Here is a 6,713-nt window from a genome sequence, read left to right as displayed (position 1 = left end):
ACCCACAGATTTAACAGGTACACCACAAGGTAACTTATGTGCATATGTACATGTCATCAACAAGCAGAAACATACTAGCCTATGAAGTAAATGTACCCTAATGTTTTGTGGGTGAGGAATGAAATTTGGGCATAGGAGGAAGGATTTCCGGCCCTTGTGCCCTATAAAAGAGGTAACCCACCTCGCTAGAGCACTTTGCTCTATCATTGTGACTTACTTCCTCCACTCTCTCTCTATGTACTATCAGCAGGCTGTACTTGTTCTTAAACTTTAAGTTTCAAGGGAACTAGGCTAAGTTCGGTTTCCCTACGTTTTTAGTCTTTATTAGGTTTTGATTTTAAGTTTAACATATTCAAGTAAACCCTAAGTAACACTAGCTTTTCTAAGCACTGCATCTTTCACTTAAGAATTGAGAAACCTGAACTGCAAGGCTGGTTCTGTGTCTCTTACCACCAGTTTATCAATGAAGGCTGTGAGTATATTAACCAAAACTTTGTTGCATAGAATGCCCTATGTATCTTTTGAATAGCAGTAATGCAACTGTAACTTTGTAACTCAATTAAATTAAATAAAATCTAAGCTAATCAATTAAATTTTCATCAAATTATCCAAATTAATATTATTAGTACACCCTAAATCAGGGTACATGGGACAGAGAGTTGGAGTGTAGAGGGATGAAGGCACTGGCTCTGCGGGTGCAGATTGTGGGGTGGGTTTAGAATGAGACATTCAGGGTGCAGTAGAGGACTCAGAGTTAGGATAGAGAATTGGGCTGTGAATGCTCTGTAATGAGGCCAGGAAAGAGAAAATTGAGATGCAAGAGAGAAATCAAGCTAGAGCAAAAAGCAGAGAAGAAGTGTGTGATTCGAGCTGCAGAGGAAAGAAAAAACCCTCTCCCTGTCTCCTCTCACCAAAGCATCTAAGAACCAGATGAGAGACATCTCTCCCCCACTGCAACAACAATTCAAGTTGACCTAGACTGAGAAAGGAAATCTTCTCCTTTGCAGCACTAGCAGACCTGGACTGAGTCATGAACAAACACAACACAACACAACACAACACAACACAACACAACACAACACAACACAACACAACACAACACAACACAACACACACCCCTGACCCCCTCCAATCTGGTGTTCCTGGCCTGGGACACGGGAGGGGCTCCTCTCGTCTCCATTTGGGACATGGCGGGATGAGAGAAGTGACAGGGCTTTATGGGAAATAATTATTTGCCTGATTCATGTGCAAGCCCTAGTCCTTGTTAACCCAAACAAACCGTTTATCCTGCATGCTGATGCCAGTTTGGAGAGTCTGGGAGCAATCCCTTACCAGGAAGTGGAAGGAAATATAAATCTGTAGGCTTTGCCAGCTGAGGACTGTCTGATAGCGAAACTCACTGTCCCATCCACCAGCAGCAGTTCTTGATATTGAAATGGGCCATCACTGAGAAATTTTGAGACTACTTGTGTTGTGCTCAGTTTCAGATGTGGACAGAGAACAATCCATTGACTTATGTGTTAACAAGGGCTAAGCTGGATGCTACAAGGCAGAGGTGGGTGGCTACTTTTGCTAGCCATAACTTTGCATTCAATACCAATGAGTGGGTATAATAGGGAATGTGATTTATCAGGACCACCAATTCTTGGCTGGGGGGAGGCTGTAAGCAGGGTCGCTATGAACCCTACCCTGCCACCTGTTGGTGATCTCGTGTAAAGGCCTTTTGAGGCTGATGTCATTTGCATGGTTCCACCCACCCCAGATTGCATGATGGGGGTGCCTGTCCAAAGGGTCATTTTGGCTGCTGTGGGATCCCCAGTCTCTTTCTTATTCGGGCAGGGGTAATAAAGTGCAGTTATTCCGGTGATATAAATCAAGGACAGTAGAACAGTACTTAGCAGTTCATGATTTCGGAACTCACCCAAACCTACATAAATCTCGTTAGGCAAGGGACATGGGTTCCAAAGCATAGTGAAATAAGAGAAATTGAAAAAAAAATGTTTGTATTTATTAATATAGATTTCTTGTGAAATATTTAAATGTATATTTTAGATCTTATGTATTTCTCTAGTTTAAAAATAAAGTTTTTGTAGTTCTGATACATATTTGTGTCTCTACCACAGATAAACAGTCATTAATGACTAAATGTCATTTTTAGATGTACATAAACTGCTGGGTTGACATCTCATTTCCATGCTAAAAGCTATAAACAATTCCATAGATGGGTAAAATGCTCTTTATGGCTCAAACGGCAAGGAAATTTTGCAGATTGCACCCTGGGAGATCAGCTGTAGGACACAACTTTTGTGACATACGAACTACCTCTGCAACCAAATTCTTAGTCACAGCTCAGCAGGAGGGTTTATGCAAAGTCTGGACTCTGGGACCAGAGCTGGGGTTGGCTAGGGAGAGGGGGATTTTTGTGGAACATGCACCCCCTCTGCAACACCAGCCTTTGCTACCTCACTCCATAACACCACAGACCCAGCAGACTTTTACCACTCAGGAGCCAAAGCATACCCTGAAAAAGATTGAGTGGTATAGGTTTACGGCAAACTACTGCAGCACTAACAACAACTCAAAGACATTCAAAAACGTCTCTGTCTTTACAGACCAGGGACAGCAGAAAAGAAACCTGCAGGCACAAGCACAAACCAGCAAGAACCAAACAAACATCCATCCCCACCTCCCACAAACTTTGGGTCTTTGGAACCCAGACCTCTTAATGGGTGAGTACTTTTCAGGCGAGGGAGAAGCTCTCAGGCCTCAAATGCCAGGTACAGTGACTCTCTCCTTGATCCAGAACGAAAAGGAAAATACACTGCATTACTCCTGCCCCCATTACAAAGAGACTGGGGATCCCACAGTAGCTGAAATGACCGTTTGGACAAGCACTCCCATCATGCAATCCGGAGTGGGTGGAACCATGCAAATGACATCAGCCTCAAAAGGCCTTTACAACAGATCACAAAAAGATGGCAGGCTAGAGTTCATAGCGACCCTGCTTAATCTACGGTGGGAAGGAGCAGAAAACAGCATTGGGGCTGCAGAATAGTGCTTGCATAGGCTTTCTTTGCCCTGGTTTGCTGTAAGAGTTAACAGTGAGAGATTGGTAGTCGCATCTGGGCCGGCAGATAGAATCTCATGTCCGAGATCCCGCCTCCTGTTCCTTGGCAAAGTGTGTGCTGTTTTAGCTGTGGGCCAAGTGCCCTCTGGCTTCTTGTCCGGGCTCCGTCCTTCATGCGCCTGGGCATCAGCGGGTCTGTCTCAGGAGAACAGCTTCCCCACCCTCGCTGCATCCCAATCTCCGCCCAGCTGGGGAAGGAGCAGAGGCAGCCCGGAGAAAAGACTCCTTTGAGCGCTGGAGACGGCCGGAGCATTTTATTTGCATACTCACAGTGCGCTGCGCGCAGCGAAGTGAAGCGAGTCCCTGGTCAAGGGGCTACTTTTACTCCCTGTGTCCCCGGTTCCCACGATCCAACTCGGGCTGTCAATCGGTTCAATTCCATTTCCTCTAAAAGCTCTGCGGTTTAGCGGGCTGTGAGAGTACTCACCTTGACTTTTAGTAGCATACGCGGTTGCCCCGGCAGCGCCTCTGCCCGGTCTTCTATGTACTCTGTTTTCTTTTCAGTTCGTATAAATCTTTTGCCTTTTACTAAAGATTTTTGTGGAGAGGAATGTTTATGAGTTTGTACCCAATTTTTTGAAGCTTTGTTTTGGCGAGTTTGTTCTCTGTTATGAAAAGAACAGAAGAGGGCTACCTGAACTGGTGTCAGTAGCTCAAGCTTTCCTATAAACTACTCAGAGCTCTGAAAATGACTGTTTGGGATTTTCTGTCCCATTATTTTATTTTACTTTGAGCTCATCGTGTTAGTGAGATGGTTTCCTATCTAGCAGGGGACACTTTTGTGATGGGTATTCTGCTGGCTGTTTGGTTTCAGAAGTTTTTGGTTATCACAGTTGAAGAGCAGCAAATAAATGCGGTGTTGTTTGTGTTAAGGTTTGGTTTGTCCTAAGAGTGTATGGTTTGGAGTCATTTATAACTCTGCGGTTAGTTATTGGCAACAGCTTGTTATTGGGCCCCTGAGTTGAAAGGTTGCTCTTGCAGATTTTAGTTTGTCGTTGTTGGAAGGTCAGTTAAAGAGCTGCTTTCTTAATCTAGTCCGTGAGGGTTCTTACGCCGCCCTCCTTGATATACCTTCCAGAAGGTGATTGCATGGTTTCCCTCGTCTCCCCACAGAAGAGAAATTGTCCATCCCTTTCCTGTTGGGAAAACAGCAGTGTTTTCAAAGGTTTTGCCCAGATGAGGGATAGTTCATAGGAGCAGAAGAGGAGGAAGGTTGTGGCCCTTTGAGTCAGATTCCTACCTAGCGTTTAAGGCCAAAAGGAACCAGCCGATCACCTCAGAGGGACTAAGGGGCACCAATGCCCCAAATAGCGAGGAACTGCTTTGATTCAATTGACTGTATGTTTGAGATAGTTGCGTGGGAAGGAGAAGAAAAGAGCATCGGGGCTGCGGAATAGCGCTTGCATAGGCTTTCTTTGCCGTGGTTTGCTGTAAGAGTTAGGGTCCACACTTCAGCGTTAAATCGATTTAAACAGCATTAAATCGATTTAACGCTGTACCCGTCCACACTACAAGGCACTTAAAATCGATTTTAAGGGGTCTTAAAATCGATTTCTGTACTCCTGCTCAATGAGAGGAGTAACACTAAAATCGATATTACTATATCGATTTAGGGTTAGTGTGGACGGAAATCGAAGTTATTGGTCCCATTCTTTTACTGAGCTACCCAGAGTGCACCACTCTGGAAATCGATGGTAGCCTGGGACCATGGATGCATACCACCGAAGTAATGTGCCCTAGTGTGGATGCGTAAAATCGATTTTATTAATTTTGATTTTACTCTGTAGTGTGGACGTGGCCCTGAGAGATTGGTAGTCACAGGTCAGTAGGTGGCTTTATGGAAATTAGGAGTCTGGAGGGGAAACCAGCGAGAGGAAGGCATCTGCAAGACTTGTCTGTCTTTGAACAGAATTGTGTGTTAAGGGTTCTTGCTTTGAATTCTTCCACTGGAGTCATTTCGGGGAAGTGAGTCAGTCTCCAGTAGAGTTCCCTAGTTACGGTGTTTGTTGCGTGTCTGGGAGCTCGTCCTGGTGAGGTAGAAATGGGTGGGCGCAGGGGTGTGCGTGCCTGCGTGGCAGTGTCAGTATTGCTTCTCTGCTTCTTGGAGCTAAGATCAAAGTGTAGTGTCTGTTCTTATCAGTTTAATTCTGTTTAATGGACACTTGCACACCCCTGTCCTGAGGATGGAATCTTCTGCAGCTATGTTTGAAAAGATTGATGCTGCTCTAGAGATTTATTCTTCTTCTGAGACTGCTTTGCATACTGATACAGCTGATTTGCATATGCACTGTTCTGATGCTACTTTGGAAGAAAATTCTCATTCTCTTTCTTCTACAGACACACTATCGCGGATAGCTGCTGCTCCTGCGCACTCCAGTGCTAGGAAAACCCAGCCGAAGCCTGCTCTAAAGACCCGGGCCACCAGCAAGGATGGCAACACCAGAAGCCAGCGGAAAAAAACCCCATTGGACACCTCCTCTGGAAAAATCAGCAGCAGAAAACCAGCTCTTCGAGACCCCACTCCCAGGAGGAAGGAGGTGACTACAGCTTCCCTGAGGAGGGGCACCAGAAGAACCTCACCTGCTCCTCCCGTCCAGGATGCTGAACACCGGCCTACTGCTCCTGAAACGGACCATGCTGGAGGAGTCCTCCCGAGGATCCAGGCCCAGGATGCTAATCGTCCCCCCGCTGGGAAGGATGCTGCTGGAGGAGCCCCCCGATCGACCAAGGACGAGGACTCTGATGGCCCCTCCGCTGGGAAGGATGCTGCCGGAGGAGCCCCCCTATCGACCAAGGACGAGGACTCTGATGGCCCCCCCGCTGGGAAGGATGCTGCCGGAGGTGCCCCCGCAACAACTGACGACCAAGACGCTGCTCACAGCCCCACCTGGAGGGATGACCAGCAGCTGCAGGGAGCCTACCTGTCTATACACCTACCCTGGGAAGACTCGTCTGCGGAGCACCAGCAGCTGCAGAGAGACTACCCCCCGCTGCCGGAGGAGGAGACCCCCACTAACCAACTACTGCCCGGGTCGAGTAAGTGCCCCACTACACCCCAGCCCCTGGTCCCCTGGGAGGACCCCCGCCCAGCCCCGCTACGGGGGGATCCCTGCCCTGAGCCGCTGCTGCGGGCGCTACCTGGGGATTCCCATGGCGTGGAGACGCCGGGGAGTCCCTGCCCCACGCGGTTGCTGCCCACGGGGAGTCTCCACCTTCCGCCCCAAAGGTGCAGCGGACGGCTGCTGCCCGAGCCGCCGGGGAATCCCAGCCCGACTCTCTGCCTGCCGCTGCTCGGGCGACCCGGGGAACCCTGCAGAGCGCCGCCGGGGTCGCCCGGCGGCTCCTGTCCCGCGGCCGTATCGCCGCACCCGGGGGGGCCCCGCGGCATGCCCCGGATGCCGGTCACCGAGCCGCCGGGGGACTCCTGCCCCGCTCCCCGGCCGCTGCCGCCGGAGCTGCCGGTGAACTCCGGCCCCGCGCCCGGGCTGCCTCTCTCTGGGCAGCCCGGCGAACCCCGTGGCGCGCTCCTGCCGCCGCTCTTTGGGGTGCCGGGGGGCCCATGCCCTGCGCCCCTGCTGCTCCCTCC

At 49.2% G+C, this 6,713-nt stretch overlaps 1 non-coding gene and 1 pseudogene across 1 annotated transcript; both read left to right on the top strand.

Annotated features, from left to right (window-relative positions):
- The first annotated feature begins 3,611 nt into the window (after nt 1–3,611).
- LOC115643824 lies at nt 3,612–3,727 on the top strand. The gene has a single exon (XR_003998380.1). It is a non-coding gene; the product is annotated as a U5 spliceosomal RNA (small nuclear RNA).
- Nucleotides 3,728–5,212: 1,485 nt separating this feature from the next.
- LOC115643829 lies at nt 5,213–5,421 on the top strand (annotated as a pseudogene).
- Nucleotides 5,422–6,713: the final 1,292 nt, after the last annotated feature.

The sequence above is a fragment of the Gopherus evgoodei genome, unplaced genomic scaffold (genome assembly GCF_007399415.2).
Source record: "Gopherus evgoodei ecotype Sinaloan lineage unplaced genomic scaffold, rGopEvg1_v1.p scaffold_72_arrow_ctg1, whole genome shotgun sequence".
In the NCBI taxonomy this organism is placed as follows: domain Eukaryota; kingdom Metazoa; phylum Chordata; order Testudines; family Testudinidae; genus Gopherus; species Gopherus evgoodei.
The sequence above is the reverse complement of the archived record's forward strand: the minus strand, read 5'-3'. Positions and strand labels throughout refer to the sequence as shown.